A 20,000-nucleotide genomic window follows, 5' to 3' on the forward strand; every position below is an offset into this window, starting at 1 on the left:
GTAAATGCAAGAGTTTTGGAAATAATAATAATAATAATAATAATAATAATAATAATAATAATAATAATAATAATAATAATAATAATAATTACACACCACGAAGGGAATTTCATTTGACTCGAGTAGTTTCATTTTAGTAAACAAACATCACTTGGCCGTGGACGTATGCCATCACCACCTCCGATAATTCTTGAAACTTTGCCTTTGTCATGAGATGGAAATCTTAGAATGATTGGGTGTCTTCCCGTCATGGTTCCTGTACGAAATTATATAAAACACTTTTACCTTACTATCTTGCCAACCAAGAGCGTACTCACAATCGTTTCTTTTTCGTCTTGGTCTTGTTTAACAGAACCATAGGTCTCACTAAATGCTGCCATACAATAAAGCCACCGTGCTAGCACTCCATCTGAGCTCAGACTAGCTGGGCGTCTGGAAAATGTGACCAGTGTGCTGCCGGCTGTTGATCTATTACCTGAGCATGAAATACTGTCATGGATTTGTTGCACGGAAAACTCTTGTGAGACAGCAGCTTTCACGAACCTGTGTGTCTAAAGGACAGTTTGACAACTTGACTCGAGATTGTCTTCACTGATGCCCGGATTTATAGCATAAGGTCAAGCCACGAAGGTGGATCTTATGAAGACGACCCTCATGGGAATGTTAGACATCATTGGTTGTTGCTTGTTAGGGGCGAAAGTGGCAATCACTGACTTATAATATGCTGACGGTGTCTGAAATTGGAGGTTAATCTGTCCACAGAAGACGGCTGTACCCAGGAATGGGTCAGGTTAATTGTTTCATGTGATTATTACAGCGGAAGCTTTTGACTCATGCCGCCGCTTAACACTTTATTTACATTTCTGTAAATCTTGTAAATCACAAACTTCTGATTACTTTAGCCTTTGAAGGTAAACATAAACTATCTAGCACTTCCCATGAATAGTGATGGTCATATAGTTTACGTCAAACACATCCACTGACTGTTTTCAGTTGTTTGGAACTGTACGTTATGCCTGAGTTTATTGTTTCTTGTTTGATATGGATACTAAAACCCTGTTTGACTCTGTCGTTATTTATGTAGTTTTTCTTGTTTTGTTGCTGCTTATGTTTATCTTTATTGTTGCGTAAGGAACTTTTGACTCGTTCTACTGCTGCTTGGCACACACACACTCTCTCTCTCATGGTGTTACAGCGTGTGCGGCCTGACGTGTTTTCCTTGTCATGATGTGAAGTGCCCAGACCCCAGCACGTATGACTGCAGTCTGGGCGTGGTAGAAAAAGGTTGTGACTGCTGCTACGAATGTGCTAAGGTGAGTTGTCTCTACCCCAACCCTTGTACCACCTGTGCCTGTGTCATATACTTCACCACCTCTGTGCCACCACCTCCCCCATGCCAATTACTTTGCACTACCTTGCACTGGGAAGCACGGCAGTGCTGCCCCTGAGTTCAGAAGTTACTGATGCCCAGCGCAGCACGTGTCCTTCCCAGCACATGTCCTTCCCAGCACATGTCCCCAGCACATGTCCTTCCCAGCACATGTCCCCAGCACATGTCCTTCCCAGCACATGTCCCCAGCACATGTCCTTCCCAGCACATGGTAAATCCCAATGAATAGTTCCACACTGAAAAATCTGCCGACCGTTTTGTCAAGAGGAGAGGGTCAAATGCATGTAGCCTCACAACTTGTGAGTGCAAACATCTCCAACTTAAAATGTCTTATATTGGGTGCATGACTTTATCCATTGAGTTGATTCGTCAAGAAAGATTCATATCCAGGGTACATTTCACACTGGCAAATAAAACATTTTACAAAAGATTCACAATAAATGCCCTTCCATTATTTTCCTTTGTGCCTAACTTCTTTATCCTATAATATATTCATCTCGTAACAAATTTACAGTAAAGACAAAAAATGAAAACTTATTTTTGAGAGAGTTAGGTACCAAAATATTGCTAGCGTCTACACTTCTATAATGAGTATAGTCCCCCTCACAGTATATGGCTGGATGCAACACAGGTCGTAATTAAATACATATTAATGGTTTCTTGCTTCTGTAGGGCCACGGAGAAACTTGTGGAGGGAGCTACCACATTCACGGGAAGTGTGCTGAGGGTCTGCTGTGCCACAGCATCTCAGAGAACAGGATCACTGGGTGGCAGGGGCTGTGCCTAACGCCGGATGAGGCTGAGAGATACCGGAGTTCGACAAATGCGCCAGGAGGCATCACTCCGCCAACAACACCACCCTGGCTAATCTAAGTTTAGTGATGCTCAACACCAGCGACCAACATATCAGGTTCTCTCCTGTTCCAGCTCTTTAAGCCTATAAATCAGCCACTATCACGGACTCAAGCTTGGACCTCAGCAGATGTGTGAGGCGAACCCTCAACACCTGGTCAGCCCACACTACTGCACCCCCATCATAAAACATTTCTAAACACCAATATTCAGATCCTGAAGTCCTGTTCCAGACAACACCCATATGTATTCCAAGAAGCAACGATGTAGATCACCAACAGTGGAAGATGGCTTTTTATAATTAAGATAATTTGAATATTAGGAAGACTTAACTTTATGTTTTCATGAAGTAATATAATGTAGTATATTATATAGGGTATATTGTAGGAAAATAGAAGACACAAGGAGGAGCGGTAAATGAACAGAAGACCTGGAGATGTACGTAAGTGACAATACATAGCCAGGCTGGCTGGGAAGAGCATGGTGAAGTAGAGAAATACATACACACACATACAGTGAATTCACAATTGTAACATAGAATGCATATGCTCACACTGCCATGCGACTTCAGTAAAAAAAAAAAAAAAAAGAATACCTTTTGATTCAAATTACTTGAAACGACAATACGTTATATTTTAGTAATTCATAAACTTTCTTATGATCAATTCAGTTGGACACCTTTTATTGATAATGTTGTACTAACCTAACCGTAAGATATGTACTAACGTTGATCATGTACTAACCTAACCGTAAGATATGTACTAACGTTGATCATGTATTAACCTAACCGTAAGATATGTACTAACGTTGATCATGTACTAACCTAACCGTAAGATACGTACTAACGTTGATCATGTACTAACCTAACCGTAAGATATGTACTAACGTTGATTATGTTGTACTAACTAACCGTAAGATATGTACTAACATTGATCATGTACTAACCTAACCTCCACATTTGTCCTAATGTTCATTATGATGTGTTCATTAACACATGCATTAATTCTGATTGCTTTGTACTTACCGAACTTCCAGACATGTATTAATCATGCATTTACATAACCTCCAGATATGTACAAATGTTGATCATGTTATACTTACTTATCTTATAGATTAATACTGATATTGATCAAGTTGTTACTTAACCCTCCGATATGTAATATTGTTGATTAACTTGTACTAAACCTCCAGATAAGTACTACTATTAATCATGTACTTAACCCCCAGATATGTACTAAATTCGATCATATTTATAACCTCTATGTCTCTCTTAATAAATCACTTAATCTAAACGTGGGATATGTTTTATTGCCTTGGAAATCATAGACAGATTAATCAATAAAGAATAATTACATGATTACTGTTTTACGTTACAGAGAGAGACTTTAAACTCTTCTTGTCCCGTCACATTAATCTTTCCATGAACCATGTCTTTACCTTGGCACACACACACACACACACACACACACGCTAGGTAGCCACTGTTTGATCAGTTCTGTGGTGAGGATGACAACCCTAGGATGGGTGTGGGGTGACAGCCATGACCGGGATTCCAAACCATGCAGACCTCTGCTGGATTAGGGCCAATTCTCGAACCATGAAAATACAACCCTATCTATAACCATGAAAATACAACCCTATCTATAACCATGAAAGTACAACCCTATCTATAACCATGAAAGTACAACCCTATCTATAACCATGAAAGTACAACCCTATCTATAACCATGTGAATAAACTTTGTTACTAATCTTTGATGTGAACTTTATCGAATGCTTTTTGAAAATCTGAATATATGACATGCACTTTTGTACTTAATTCATCGTCCATGTTGATGATTCTATAAACGAAATCAAGCAGATTTGACAGACATGAGCGATATTATAGATGCTCATGTGGTAGTTATCTAAATGGTTTACAATCCTATCCCAAATGATGGCAGTGATTTAATACCAATCTTGAATATATACGATACATTGGCAGACTTCCGTTCTTCTGGAATATTTATCGTAGCCACAGCAGTTAAGTGTCTATCTGAATTTTCGCCTCTTTCATTGCTCCCTGATAAAACTTAAATGTGCCTGCCGTTTTCTTTGCTTTCATTCCACTTAGGGCTGACAGAATGTCTTCAAAATTTTGTATAACGTTTATCCTTTTAGCAATGACAATTGCTTCGGAGGTATATCTTCTGTTGTTAATACAGATGCAAAAATGATCATTTGAAATCTTCGCCAAGGCTTCGTTATCGTGTACCAAGTCACAATTTTTCCCTATATAGTAGACCAATTGACTGGGTAATGACCTTGACTCCTAACAAAATTATAAAACTTTAATGTTTCTTTTGCTGTTTTCAGCAAACGATGTTCATTTTATACTATCATGTTGGTTAGGTTAGATTTCTGAGTTACGTATGTGCTACTTGTTATGCTTTATCATGTCGTTATCCTCCACTTCGGCTTCATTTTGGAAAGAAGACCATCTAGTTCGAAGACCATCTGGTACGAAGACCATCTGGTACGATGACCATCTAGTACGCACTCACATTCTCCAAGGTACGCCTAAATCGTTTTTATGAAGGACATCATCCCAGATTTGCCTGCATGAGCGATACCATGATGACTGAATCTGTAGTTCCTAACCTGGTATTTTCTCAAGACTTTCATGTTGACTAGCGTTACAAGGAAGGTTTAAAGTTAACTCAAAAGTGACTTGCCAGTCGTCACTTGTTCCAAACCTTTCTCCAACCTCAAGATTATGAATGTCATCTTCATTTGACTTACAAGATCCTTACCTAGAATTACCAGGTATATTCTTATCCAGTAATTAGAATATCGTCCTTTTCTCTCATACACTTAAATGACATATCGTTGTGGAACACCCGTGTGACTTGCTTCACCAATGATGAAACTACTAGTGGCATCAAGGTGGCTCAGGCAAAACTTTCTACAACTACAAATGAAAAACACCTTCCCAGCCCATGATGTACACTGGGTTTCCCCTGTGTGTATATCAGCCGAGATGGACACTGGTTCAAAGGCAGCTTCACGGCTCTTGACGGCCACTGTACACATGACACCGGGAAACTTTTACTTCTCTGTGGTATAAAGAGAAAACGTTTGACGTCATTTTAACGAGTGACTTCACGAGAGTTTAAGATTCTTTAGTCAAGAGAAACTATTATATGTAGTATGTGGTGGTTGGAAATCCCGATGGTGTTGGCTTCCTACCGACGCAGTATCACAAGGGAAGGGAATCCCATTACCTTTGGAACACAGAAAAACATAGTTACGTAAGATCTTATTTACCAGAACATAACAGGTGCTGACGCAGCTCATCATCGTGTATATATTTAGACAAAACTGATCAAACTGAATAGCGCAGTTAGAGCTTCTCTCCCTACCTGCATATTGTAAGACATCTATACAGTGTTTCACCTGATCATACAAGAACGTTTTTACAACAAGTTCCAAACATTTCGTGAAGATACAAACACAGGAGGGAGCGAGCGTGACTAGGGTCCAAACAGTGCGGGGAACCCCTAAACGATATTCCTAGAGTAGGACACAGTGCCAACATGGACATTTCGTGGAACAGCAGAAGACTAACTACGCACACCTAATACTAAGGTTTTCAACTTTACTGTAATGGTGCCCAGTTATGCTTTGCTTGGTATATATATAGAGACGACAACAACAGAGGTGCTAGTGTCACCCGACGTCTGGTGAAGGATTGACGACTGCTAACCACACGATGAACACCCAGCTGCTTCTGCTCCCTTTACTCTGTCTCGTGGTGACCAGGTGAAACATGTTACTCGCTGTGTGTGTGTGTCTCATTGTGGCCAAATAATATGTTCCTTACTGTGTGTGTCTCATGGTGTCCAAATGGGACATGTTCCTTACTGCCTGCCTCATGATGGCCAGGTGAGACACAGTCCTTATTGTATGCTTCTCATGATGGCCAGGTGAGACACGTTCCTCACTGTATGTGTCTCATGATGGCCAGGTGAGACACGTTCCTCATTGTATGTGTCTCATGATGGCCAGATGAGACACGTTCCTCACTGTATGTGTCTCATGGTGGCCAGATGAGACACGTTCCTCATTGTATGTGTCTCATGGTGGCCAGGTGAGACACGTTCCTCATTGTATGTGTCTCATGGTGGCCAGATGAGACACGTTCCTCATTGTATGTGTCTCATGGTGGCCAGGTGAGACACGTTCCTTATTGTATGTGTCTCATGGTGGCCAGGTGAGACACGTTCCTCATTGTATGTGTCTCATGATGGCCAGGTGAGACACGTTCCTCATTGTATGTGTCTCATGGTGGCCAGGTGAGACACGTTCCTTATTGTATGCTTCTCATGATGGCCAGGTGAGACACGTTCCTCATTGTATGTGTCTCATGATGGCCAGGTGAGACACGTTCCTCATTGTATGTGTCTCATGATGGCCAGGTGAGACACGTTCCTCATTGTATGTGTCTCATGATGGCCAGGTGAGACACGTTCCTCATTGTATGTGTCTCATGATGGCCAGGTGAGACACGTTCCTCATTGTATGTGTCTCATGATGGCCAGGTGAGACACGTTCCTCATTGTATGTGTCTCATGATGGCCAGGTGAGACACGTTCCTCATTGTATGTGTCTCATGATGGCCAGGTGAGACACGTTCCTCATTGTATGTGTCTCATGATGGCCAGGTGAGACACGTTCCTCATTGTATGTGTCTCATGATGGCCAGGTGAGACACGTTCCTCATTGTATGTGTCTCATGATGGCCAGGTGAGACACGTTCCTCATTGTATGTGTCTCATGATGGCCAGGTGAGACACGTTCCTCATTGTATGTGTCTCATGATGGCCAGGTGAGACACGTTCCTCATTGTATGTGTCTCATGATGGCCAGGTGAGACACGTTCCTCATTGTATGTGTCTCATGATGGCCAGGTGAGACACGTTCCTCATTGTATGTGTCTCATGATGGCCAGGTGAGACACGTTCCTCATTGTATGTGTCTCATGATGGCCAGGTGAGACACGTTCCTCATTGTATGTGTCTCATGGTGGCCAGGTGAGACACGTTCCTCATTGTATGTGTCTCATGGTGGCCAGGTGAGACACGTTCCTCATTGTATGTGTCTCATGGTGGCCAGGTGAGACACGTTCCTCATTGTATGTGTCTCATGATGGCCAGGTGAGACACGTTCCTCATTGTATGTGTCTCATGATGGCCAGGTGAGACACGTTCCTCATTGTATGTGTCTCATGATGGCCAGGTGAGACACGTTCCTCATTGTATGTGTCTCATGATGGCCAGGTGAGACACGTTCCTCATTGTATGTGTCTCATGGTGGCCAGGTGAGACACGTTCCTCATTGTATGTGTCTCATGATGGCCAGTGAGACACGTTCCTCATTGTATGTGTCTCATGGTGGCCAGGTGAGACACGTTCCTCATTGTATGTGTCTCATGATGGCCAGGTGAGACACGTTCCTCATTGTATGTGTCTCATGGTGGCCAGGTGAGACACGTTCCTCATTGTATGTGTCTCATGGTGGCCAGGTGAGACACGTTCCTCATTGTATGTGTCTCATGGTGGCCAGGTGAGACACGTTCCTCATTGTATGTGTCTCATGATGGCCAGGTGAGACACGTTCCTCATTGTATGTGTCTCATGATGGCCAGGTGAGACACGTTCCTCATTGTATGTGTCTCATGGTGGCCAGGTGAGACACGTTCCTCATTGTATGTGTCTCATGATGGCCAGGTGAGACACGTTCCTCATTGTATGTGTCTCATGATGGCCAGGTGAGACACGTTCCTCATTGTATGTGTCTCATGATGGCCAGGTGAGACACGTTCCTCATTGTATGTGTCTCATGATGGCCAGGTGAGACACGTTCCTCATTGTATGTGTCTCATGATGGCCAGGTGAGACACGTTCCTCATTGTATGTGTCTCATGGTGGCCAGGTGAGACACGTTCCTCATTGTATGTGTCTCATGATGGCCAGGTGAGACACGTTCCTCATTGTATGTGTCTCATGGTGGCCAGGTGAGACACGTTCCTCATTGTATGTGTCTCATGATGGCCAGGTGAGACACGTTCCTCATTGTATGTGTCTCATGGTGGCCAGGTGAGACACGTTCCTCATTGTATGTGTCTCATGGTGGCCAGGTGAGACACGTTCCTCATTGTATGTGTCTCATGATGGCCAGGTGAGACACGTTCCTCATTGTATGTGTCTCATGGTGGCCAGGTGAGACACGTTCCTCATTGTATGTGTCTCATGGTGGCCAGGTGAGACACGTTCCTCATTGTATGTGTCTCATGATGGCCAGGTGAGACACGTTCCTCATTGTATGTGTCTCATGGTGGCCAGGTGAGACACGTTCCTCATTGTATGTGTCTCATGATGGCCAGGTGAGACACGTTCCTCATTGTATGTGTCTCATGGTGGCCAGGTGAGACACGTTCCTCATTGTATGTGTCTCATGATGGCCAGTGAGACACGTTCCTCATTGTATGTGTCTCATGGTGGCCAGGTGAGACACGTTCCTCATTGTATGTGTCTCATGGTGGCCAGGTGAGACACGTTCCTCATTGTATGTGTCTCATGATGGCCAGGTGAGACACGTTCCTCATTGTATGTGTCTCATGATGGCCAGGTGAGACACGTTCCTCATTGTATGTGTCTCATGATGGCCAGGTGAGACACGTTCCTCATTGTATGTGTCTCATGATGGCCAGGTGAGACACGTTCCTCATTGTATGTGTCTCATGATGGCCAGGTGAGACACGTTCCTCATTGTATGTGTCTCATGGTGGCCAGGTGAGACACGTTCCTCATTGTATGTGTCTCATGGTGGCCAGGTGAGACACGTTCCTCATTGTATGTGTCTCATGGTGGCCAGGTGAGACACGTTCCTCATTGTATGTGTCTCATGATGGCCAGGTGAGACACGTTCCTCATTGTATGTGTCTCATGATGGCCAGGTGAGACACGTTCCTCATTGTATGTGTCTCATGATGGCCAGGTGAGACACGTTCCTCATTGTATGTGTCTCATGATGGCCAGGTGAGACACGTTCCTCATTGTATGTGTCTCATGATGGCCAGGTGAGACACGTTCCTCATTGTATGTGTCTCATGATGGCCAGGTGAGACACGTTCCTCATTGTATGTGTCTCATGGTGGCCAGGTGAGACACGTTCCTCATTGTATGTGTCTCATGATGGCCAGGTGAGACACGTTCCTCATTGTATGTGTCTCATGATGGCCAGGTGAGACACGTTCCTCATTGTATGTGTCTCATGATGGCCAGGTGAGACACGTTCCTCATTGTATGTGTCTCATGGTGGCCAGGTGAGACACGTTCCTCATTGTATGTGTCTCATGATGGCCAGGTGAGACACGTTCCTCATTGTATGTGTCTCATGATGGCCAGGTGAGACACGTTCCTCATTGTATGTGTCTCATGGTGGCCAGGTGAGACACGTTCCTCATTGTATGTGTCTCATGATGGCCAGGTGAGACACGTTCCTCATTGTATGTGTCTCATGGTGGCCAGGTGAGACACGTTCCTCATTGTATGTGTCTCATGATGGCCAGGTGAGACACGTTCCTCATTGTATGTGTCTCATGATGGCCAGGTGAGACACGTTCCTCATTGTATGTGTCTCATGGTGGCCAGGTGAGACACGTTCCTCATTGTATGTGTCTCATGGTGGCCAGGTGAGACACGTTCCTCATTGTATGTGTCTCATGGTGGCCAGGTGAGACACGTTCCTCATTGTATGTGTCTCATGATGGCCAGGTGAGACACGTTCCTCATTGTATGTGTCTCATGGTGGCCAGGTGAGACACGTTCCTCATTGTATGTGTCTCATGGTGGCCAGGTGAGACACGTTCCTCATTGTATGTGTCTCATGATGGCCAGGTGAGACACGTTCCTCATTGTAGTGTCCTGATGAATGATAGTAGATCATCATCTTATACAAGTGATTTGTAGAAGGTTTTGTGTATAACTGGGGCAGATGCGGTGGTTTCTGAGATACTTGGCACTAAAACCTGCATGAAGGCCTTGGACAAACTCACTGATTGTGGGAAAAGTAAGCTCAGTCTCATGTCGATTACCCTTGTGTGTGTGTGTGTGTGTGTTGTGTGTGTGTGTGTGTGTTGTGTGTGTGTGTGTGTGTGTGTGTGTGTGTTGTGTGTGTGTGTGTGTGTGTGTGTGTGTTTAATACATTGTTGATCTAACCTCCTGTATTGTCCACAGGGTCCCGGTGAGAAATGTGGAGGTGTATGGAATATCCACGGGAAGTGCGGGAGAGACCTCACTTGTCAAGCAAGTTCTAAATACGAAAGAGTGTGTGTCAGGGTCTACGGTTAACTAGCCACCAACCAACAGCCAAGCTGGTACACCTAAGACTGGCAGAACAGCGACCTGTTACAGATGGTAGACCTGAGATGTAAGGAACAGAACCACCTGTCACAGACTCCAAGATGACAGATCTGTAATGACAACTACTACATAATGATACATACAGCTGGTCACTATAAAGAGATGGCCACATTCTAGTGTTCATTATAAACATCTGGTTACCAATCCTATTTTTATTTTTTCCTGTCAAGAAACGCTTTGATCTTGGGTGGAACAGCACATAATTTTCATTGACATTTGATAAACTAATGTTAGAAGTGTGTATATACCTGTAGTGTGTATATACCTGTAGTGTGTATACACCTGGAGTGAAATGAATATTGAAAACAGTGACTTGAACTACTGAAGTCACCGTACCGTGCAGTAGGTTACAGGCAGTAGTTATGGGCAGTAGGTTACAGGTAGTTATGGGCTGCAGGTTACAGGCAGTAGTTATGGGCAGTAGGTTATAGGCAGTAGTTATGAGCAGTAGGTTATAGACAGTAGTTATGGGCAGTAGGTTACAGGCAGCAGTTATGGGCAGTAGGTTACAGGCAGCAGTTATGGGCAGTGGGTTACAGGTAGTTATGGGCTGCAGGTTACAGGCAGTAGTTATGGGCAGTAGGTTACAGGCAGCAGTTATGGGCAGTAGGTTACAGGCAGCAGTTATGGGCAGTGGGTTACAGGTAGTTATGGGCTGCAGGTTACAGGCAGCAGTTATGGGCAGTAGGTTACAGGCAGCAGTTATGGGCAGTAGGTTACAGGTAGTTATGGGCTGCAGGTTACAGGCAGTAGTTATGGGCAGTAGGTTATAGGCAGTAGTTATGGGCAGTAGGTTATAGGCAGTAGTTATGGGCAGTAGGTTATAGGCAGTAGTTATGGGCAGTAGGTTATAGGCAGTAGTTATGGGCAGTAGGTTACAGGCAGCAGTTATGGACAGTAGGTTAAAGGCAGTAGTTATGGGCAGTAGGTTATAGGCAGCAGTTATGGGCAGTAGGTTACAGGTAGTTATGGGCTGCAGGTTACAGGCAGTAGTTATGGGCAGTAGGTTATAGGCAGTAGTTATGAGCAGTAGGTTATAGGCAGTAGTTATGGGCAGTAGGTTATAGGCAGTAGTTATGGGCAGTAGGTTATAGGCAGTAGTTATGGGCAGTAGGTTATAGGCAGTAGTTATGGGCAGTAGGTTATAGGCAGTAGTTATGGGCAGTATGTTACTTGGAACTCAATGTTCAAAAGAGCATGTAGGGTCGTCTAGGTTTGGTGACCTTACTGTTCAAGAGGGTATGTGGGGTCTTCTAAGTATGTTGACCTTAGAAGAGAAGAAAGCATGTGGGGTCATCTAGGTATGATAACCTTACTAGACAAGAGAGCATGTAAGGTTATCTTGGTATGTTGACTTTCCTGTTCATAAGAATATGTGGGACCGCCTTGGTATGTGTTTCCTACTGTTCAAAAGGGCATGTGGGGTTACGTTGTCCTTATTGTTCAAGAGAGCAAGTAGAAGTCTTCTAGGTACTTTGATCTTACTGTTCAAGTGAACATGTGGGGTCGATAAGGTATTCTGGTGAACTGGAAAAAGGAACGTGTTGTGTCTTCTGTATATCTGATTTCCTGGACAAGAGAGCATGTGTGGACGTCTAAGTATGTTGACCTCGCTAGACCAGAAAACTTGTGGATTCATCTAAGTATGCTGAACTTACGGTTCAAGAGAGCATGTGATATCATCTAGGTATGTTGACCTTACTGGACAGATGGGCATGTGGGGCTGTCTATGTATGTTGACCCTCCGAACAAGAGAGCATGTGTGGGCGTTTTGGTATGTTGACCTTTTTCTACAACAAAGGTTATCAATATTCATAAACATGCCCACTATTTGCGCTGGTGTCTTGCCAGATTTATCCATAATTGGAGTTCATACAAGTGGTACAGAACGTGGAGGTAGAGTCTAATGGTCAAGCAGGTGTGTGGGGCTGTTCGTATATATATGTAAGGACGATGGTATATTGCCCAGATCCCAGATCGTAAATATTAATGTCAAAAGTTCTCCAATAGCTGTAGGCAGTTCAACGTCTAGGAAATAAAAACTTGAAATCCTCTTGACTGTGACGGTGTTATTACATCCCAACCTGTCCTCAACACTCACCAGAACAACCACAAATTCAGATTAACGTTGATATAGCCAAGATGGTCCTCACCCCAGCTGGAATATACAAGTTGTCTGGTCTCCACACCTGCCATACCTGAGCCCTAACGGTGCACGACGCAGCCTGCCTGGACGGGCCCTCCTCTGTACTGGGACCTTGACTAACCAGCCTGAAACCAAGTCTCCGCCCACGACCCACCCAGTCCCTGTCCCGTACCCAACCAATGGCCGTCCTTCGACAAGCATCCTGGAAGGTAGGGGCAGGAGGTGGAGGGAAGGATCCCCCCCCCCCATCCCCCTGCCCCACCAAGCAACAAGTTCTGCCCAGGACACGAGTGCGTCCACTTCCTCCTCCACCTCCTCCACCAGTGTGAGATAGACTACGGACCGAGGATGACAAGCGGAAGGCTACTTAACCTGTGCCTGTGTCTCACACTACTGGGGAGGTGAGGCTGTGTCCCTACTGTGTTTCACACTAGTGGAGAAGTGAGGCCGTGTCCCTACTGTGTCTCACACTAGTGGGGAGTTGAGGCTGTGTCCCTACTGTGTCACATACTAGTGGGGAGGTGAAGCTATGTCCCTACTGTGTCTCACACTAGTGGAGAGGTGAAGCTATGTCCCTACTGTGGCACATACTAGTGGGGAGGTGAAGCTGTGTCCTTACTGTGTCACATACTAGTGGGGAGGTGCGGCTGCGTCTTTCACTGTGGGGACTGTGCACCGAGGCCAAGTGGCGTTCGGATAGTGTCTCCCTGTGTGAGTGCAGGTGTTGGCCGGGCTGGCTGTGTTTCTGACTGACCTGGTGTTTGTAGTTACAGTCTTACTCTCGAGATGGTGACTCCAGCTGTTGTCTTAACATGTTGTTGATGATTTAGTTCCTCCTTGAACACTGAGTCGTTGGTTCCAGCTATCTTTTCCCGGTAGATGATGGAGGATCAATGTGGATTAAGGATTAGACTAGTGTGGCGAGACTTGACGTTAAATCTAACACAGGAAAGCAGAAAGTTCTAAAGTAAAAAAGCGTAACTTATCTGTATATATAAATCTAGAAAATATGACCAATCCATTCCTGACCGTAACCATGTGAGTGACTGGAACCCTTCTCCTGCAGCGTGTGGTGTATGGTTTGTCTGCCCTGCCACCGGAACCCCTGTGAGGATGCCATCACCCCGGACAACTGCACGTGGGGAGTAGTGAAGGGCATGTGTGACTGCTGCCCCGCCTGTGCCAAGGTACCTCACACTCCAGCAGGATCACATCCTCACTCTTGACTATAGAAGAATCACATCTTGAATCATGATTACAAGAGGATCACTTCCTCTCCCATTTCTGTATTACACTTCTCAAGGACACACGAACCCTCTGGTATATCAGTCAAGACCATTAGCATCACAACCATCACTGGCCAACTGATGCTTCGGAATTATGACTTAACCATTATGATCACAGTGACCACCCAGGGGAGACCTGATCACAATGATCACCCAGGGGAGACCTGATCACAGTGACCACCCAGGGGAGACCTGATCACAATGATCACCCAGGGGAGACCTGATCACACCCAGGGGAGACCTGATCACAATGATCACCCAGGGGAGACCTGATCACACCCAGGGGAGACCTGATCACAATGATCACCCAGGGGAGACCTGATCACAATGATCACCCAGGGGAGACCTGATCACAGTGACCACCCAGGGGAGACCTGATCACAATGATCACCCAGGGGAGACCTGATCACACCCAGGGGAGACCTGATCACACCCAGGGGAGACCTGATCACACCCAGGGGAGACCTGATCACAATGACCACCCAGGGGAGACCTGATCACAATGACCACCCAGGGGAGACCTGATCACACCCAGGGGAGACCTGATCACAATGACCACCCAGGGGAGACCTGATCACACCCAGGGGAGACCTGATCACAATGATCACCCTAGGAAGACCCGCGTCAGCGAGGTAGCACCAGAAAACAGACGAAGAATGACCCATCCACTCACACACACACACAAACACACATTTATATATATATATATATATATATATATATATATATATATATATATATATATATATTTATTATTATTATACTTTGTCGCTGTCTCCCGCGTTTGCGAGGTAGCGCAAGGAAACAGAAGAAAGAAATGGCCCAACCCCCCCCATACACATGTATATACATACGTCCACACACGCAAATATACATACCTACACAGCTTTCCATGGTTTACCCCAGACGCTTCACATGCCTTGATTCAATCCACTGACAGCACGTCAACCCCGGTATACAACATCGCTCCAATTCACTCTATTCCTTGCCCTCCTTTCACCCTCCTGCATGTTCAGGCCCCGATCACACAAAATCTTTTTCACTCCATCTTTCCACCTCCAATTTGGTCTCCCTCTTCTCCTCGTTCCCTCCACCTCCGACACATATATCCTCTTGGTCAATCTTTCCTCACTCATTCTCTCCATGTGCCCAAACCACTTCAAAACACCCTCTTCTGCTCTCTCAACCACGCTCTTTTTATTTCCACACATCTCTCTTACCCTTACGTTACTCACTCGATCAAACCACCTCACACCACACATTGTCCTCAAACATCTCATTTCCAGCACATCCATCCTCCTGCGCACAACTCTATCCATAGCCCACGCCTCGCAACCATACAACATTGTTGGAACCACTATTCCTTCAAACATACCCATTTTTGCTTTCCGAGATAATGTTCTCGACTTCCACACATTCTTCAAGGCCCCCAGAATTTTCGCCCCCTCCCCCACCCTATGATCCACTTCCGCTTCCATGGTTCCATCCGCTGCCAGATCCACTCCCAGATATCTAAAACACTTCACTTCCTCCAGTTTTTCTCCATTCAAACTCACCTCCCAATTGACTTGACCCTCAACCCTACTGTACCTAATAACCTTGCTCTTATTCACATTTACTCTTAACTTTCTTCTTCCACACACTTTACCAAACTCAGTCACCAGCTTCTGCAGTTTCTCACATGAATCAGCCACCAGCGCTGTATCATCAGCGAACAACAACTGACTCACTTCCCAAGCTCTCTCATCCCCAACTGACTTCATACTTGCCCCTCTTTCCAAAACTCTTGCATTTACCTCCCTAACAACCCCATCCATAAACAAATTAAACAACCATGGAGACATCACACACCCCTGCCGCAAACCTACATTCACTGAGAACCAATCACTTTCCTCTCTTCCTACACGTACACATGCCTTACATCCTCGATAAAAACTTTTCACTGCTTCTAACAACTTTCCTCCCACACCATATATTCTTAATACCTTCCACAGAGCATCTCTGTCAACTCTATCATATGCCTTCTCCAGATCCATAAATGCTACATACAAATCCATTTGTTTTTCTTAGTATTTCTCACATACATTCTTCAAAGCAAACACCTGATCTACACATCCTCTACCACTTCTGAAACCACACTGCTCTTCCCCAATCTGATGCTCTGTACATGCCTTCACCCTCTCAATCAATACCCTCCCATATAATTTACCAGGAATACTCAACAAACTTATACCTCTGTAATTTGAGCACTCACTCTTATCCCCTTTGCCTTTGTACAATGGCACTATGCACACATTCCGCCAATCCTTAGGCACCTCACCATGAGTCATACATACATTAAATAACCTTACCAACCAGTCAACAATACAGTCACCCCCTTTTTTAATAAATTTGATATATATATATATATATATATATATATATATATATATATATATATATATATATATATATATATATATATATATATATATATATATATATATATATGCCCACACACGCACATATTCATACTTGCTTGCCTTCAATCCATTCCTGGCGCTACCCCGCCCCACAGGAAACAGCATCGCTACCCCCTGCTTCAGCGAGGTAGCGCCAGGAAAACAGACAAAAAAGGCCACATTCGTTCACACTCAGTCTCTAGCTGTCATGTGCAATGCACCAAAACCACACCTACCTATCCACATCCGGGCCCCACAGACCTTTCCATGGTTTACCTCAGGCGTTTCACATGCCCTGGTTCATTCCATTGACAGCATGTCGACCCCAATATCGTTCCAATTCACTCTATTTCTTGCACGCCCCTCACCCTCTTGTATGTTCAGGCCCCGATCGCTCAAAATCTTTTTCACTCCATCCTTCCACCTCCAATTTGGTCTCCCGCTTCTCCTTTTTCCCTCCGCATCTGACACATATATCCTCTATGTCAATCTTTCCTAGCTCATTCTCTCCATATGTCCAAACCATTTCTACACACCCTCTTCTGCTCTCTCAACCACACTCTTTATATTTCCACACATCTCTCTCACCCTTTCATTACTTACTCGATCAAACCACCTCACACCACATACTGTCCTTAAACATTTCATTTCCAACACACCCACCCTCCTCTGTACAACCCTATTCATAGCCCATGACTCGCAACCATATAACATTGTTGGAACTACTATTCCTTCAAACATACCCATTTTTGCTCTCCAAGATAACGTTCTCGCCTTCCACACATTCTTCATTGCTCCCAGAACCTTCGTCCCTCCCCCACCCTGTGACTCACTTCCGCTTCCATGGCTCCATCCGCTGCTAAGTCCACTTCCAGATACCTAAAACACTTCACTTTCTCCATTCAAACTTACCTCCCAATCAACCTGCCCCTCAAACCTACTGAACCTAATAACCTTGCTCTTATTCACATTTACTCTCAACTTTCCCCTTTCACACTCTTTTCCACACTCAGTCACCAACTTCTGCAGTTTCTCACTCGAATCAGCCAATAGAGCTGTATCATCAGCGAACAACAAATGATTCACTTCCCAGGCCCTCACATCTCCAACAGACTGCATACTCACCCCTCTCTCCAAAACTCTTGCATTTAACCTCCCCCCCCCCCCCATCACCCCATCCATAAACAAATTAAACAGCCATGGGGACATCACTCATCTCTGCCGCAGACCGACATTCACTGGGAACCAATCACTCTCCTCTCTTCCTACTCGTACACATGCTTTATATCCTTGGAGAAACTTTTCAATGCTTCTAGCAACTTACTAGGAGGTAAATAACGTGCGTAAGACATGTGAACAAATGGGAACATCGGTGAAGGGGGGAAGTGGGAAGTAGTAACAGATAGTGATGAAGTGAGAAGGAAATGGAGTGAGTATTTTAAAGGTCTGTTGAATGTGTTTAATGATAGAGTGGCAGATATAGGTAGTGAAAGCTTTGCGGAAGATGAAATCCGGCTAAGCGGCGAGTTTGGATGGTATTGCAGTAGAATTTATAAAAAAAGGGATGATATCTTATCTCTAATGTTAATGATACCTTATCTCTAATGTTAATGATACCTTATATCTAATGTCAACGATACCTTATCTTTAATGTTGATGCCTTCACATCCCTGATCCAAGCCCTGTGCGGGTTCTGTCTCCTACAGGGTCTCATGGAGGAGTGTGGTGGTCCCTGGTTCATCTTTGGCAGATGTGCCCCAGGGATGAACTGCTACACTGTATCAGCGAACCGGTGGAAGCCTGGCTCCTGTGCCTGGGACCCAACGCTACCCGAGCCACTCGACCTTCTTCCTGAGCCTTGAAGCCCAGATGGCATCAATGATGTCACTTTACACTTCATGTGACCTCTTAGGTCTATCTACGTTTTCCTGTACTTATTCTCCAAACTACACTAATATGCATCTGTTTTTGCTTCGCTTGATTGTAAAGTATGAATCTACAGGAATCCCAAATATAATACAAACTTCATCTGACTTCTTTCTACCCATTCCTCCAAGCACTAAAGTTCTTTCCCTCGCTACTCAAAATCAAAGCGAATATATACCGGTAGTTTGCTTGTAACAGGATTGCACTCTCAACAACTTCTGTAACATATCATTACAGCCTTGATTACTTGATGTCTTTCAGTCATATTACATCATCAGACGAGATGATTCTTGTCTTATATACATATATATATATATATATATATATATATATATATATATATATATATATATATATATATATATATATATATTGGATTACGTGTTAATTGACAGGCGCGCGAAAGAGAGACTTTTGGATGTTAATGTGATGAGAGGTGCAACTGGAGGGATGTCTGATCATTATCTTGTGGAGGCTAAGGTGAAGATTTGTATGGGTTTTCAGAAAAAAAGAGTGTATGTTGGGGTGAAGAGGGTGGTGAGAGTAAGTGAGCTTGGGAAGGAGACTTGTGTGAGGAAGTACCAGGAGAGACTGAGTACAGAATGGAAAAAGGTGAGAACAATGGAAGTAAGGGGAGTGGGGGAGGAATGGGATGTATTTAGGGAATCAGTGATGGATCAGTGCAAAGTGAGAGGGTTAGGGAAAATGATTTGGTAAACAGAGATGAGGTAGTGAAAGCTTTGCGGAAGATGAAAGCCGGCAAGGCAGCAGGTTTGGATGGTATTGCAGTGGAATTTATTAAAAAAGGGGGTGACTGTATTGTTGACTGGTTGGTAAGGTTATTCAATGTATGTATGACTCATGGTGAGGTGCCTGAGGATTGGCGGAATGCGTGCATAGTGCCATTGTACAAAGGCAAAGGGGATAAGAGTGAGTGCTCAAATTACAGAGGTATAAGTTTGTTGAGTATTCCTGGTAAATTATATGGGAGGGTATTGATTGAGAGGGTGAAGGCTTGTACAGAGCATCAGATTGGGGAAGAGCAGTGTGATTTCAGAAGTGGTAGAGGATGTGTGGATCAGGTGTTTGCTTTGAAGAATGTATGTGAGAAATACCTAGAAAAGCAAATGGATTTGTATGTAGCATTTATGGATCTGAAGAAGGCATATGATAGAGTTGATAGAGATGCTCTGTGGAAGGTATTAAGAATATATGGTGTGGGAGGAAAGTTGTTAGAAGCAGTGAGAAACTGCTTCTATGTATATACACATGTATATACATACGTCCACACACGCAAATATACATACCTACACAGCTTTCCATGGTTTACCCCAGACGCTTCACATGCCTTGATTCAATCCACTGACAGCACGTCAGCCCCGGTATACCACATCGCTCCAATTCACTCTATTCCTTGCCCTCCTTTCACCCTCCTGCATGTTCAGGCCCCGATCACACAAAATCTTTTTCACTCCATCTTTCCACCTCCAATTTG

General features: G+C 44.4%; 3 long non-coding RNA genes across 3 annotated transcripts; 2 read left to right on the forward strand and 1 right to left on the reverse strand.

Moving 5' to 3' along the window:
* Positions 1–2,592: 2,592 nt before the first annotated feature.
* Positions 2,593–3,163, reverse strand: LOC139762746 (uncharacterized). Its single transcript, XR_011715826.1, has 2 exons — positions 3,026–3,163; positions 2,593–2,945 (listed from the first exon to the last, which is right to left on the reverse strand). It is a non-coding gene; the product is annotated as an uncharacterized lncRNA (long non-coding RNA).
* A 967-nt stretch (positions 3,164–4,130) lies between these two features.
* Positions 4,131–10,850, forward strand: LOC139762745 (uncharacterized). The gene is made up of 2 exons (XR_011715825.1): positions 4,131–6,042; positions 10,521–10,850. It is a non-coding gene; the product is annotated as an uncharacterized lncRNA (long non-coding RNA).
* A 2,251-nt stretch (positions 10,851–13,101) lies between these two features.
* On the forward strand, positions 13,102–18,607 carry LOC139762811 (uncharacterized). Its single transcript, XR_011715844.1, has 3 exons — positions 13,102–13,253; positions 13,919–14,039; positions 18,286–18,607. It is a non-coding gene; the product is annotated as an uncharacterized lncRNA (long non-coding RNA).
* Positions 18,608–20,000: the final 1,393 nt, after the last annotated feature.

Source organism: Panulirus ornatus, chromosome 44 (genome assembly GCF_036320965.1).
Source record: "Panulirus ornatus isolate Po-2019 chromosome 44, ASM3632096v1, whole genome shotgun sequence".
Classification (NCBI taxonomy): domain Eukaryota; kingdom Metazoa; phylum Arthropoda; class Malacostraca; order Decapoda; family Palinuridae; genus Panulirus; species Panulirus ornatus.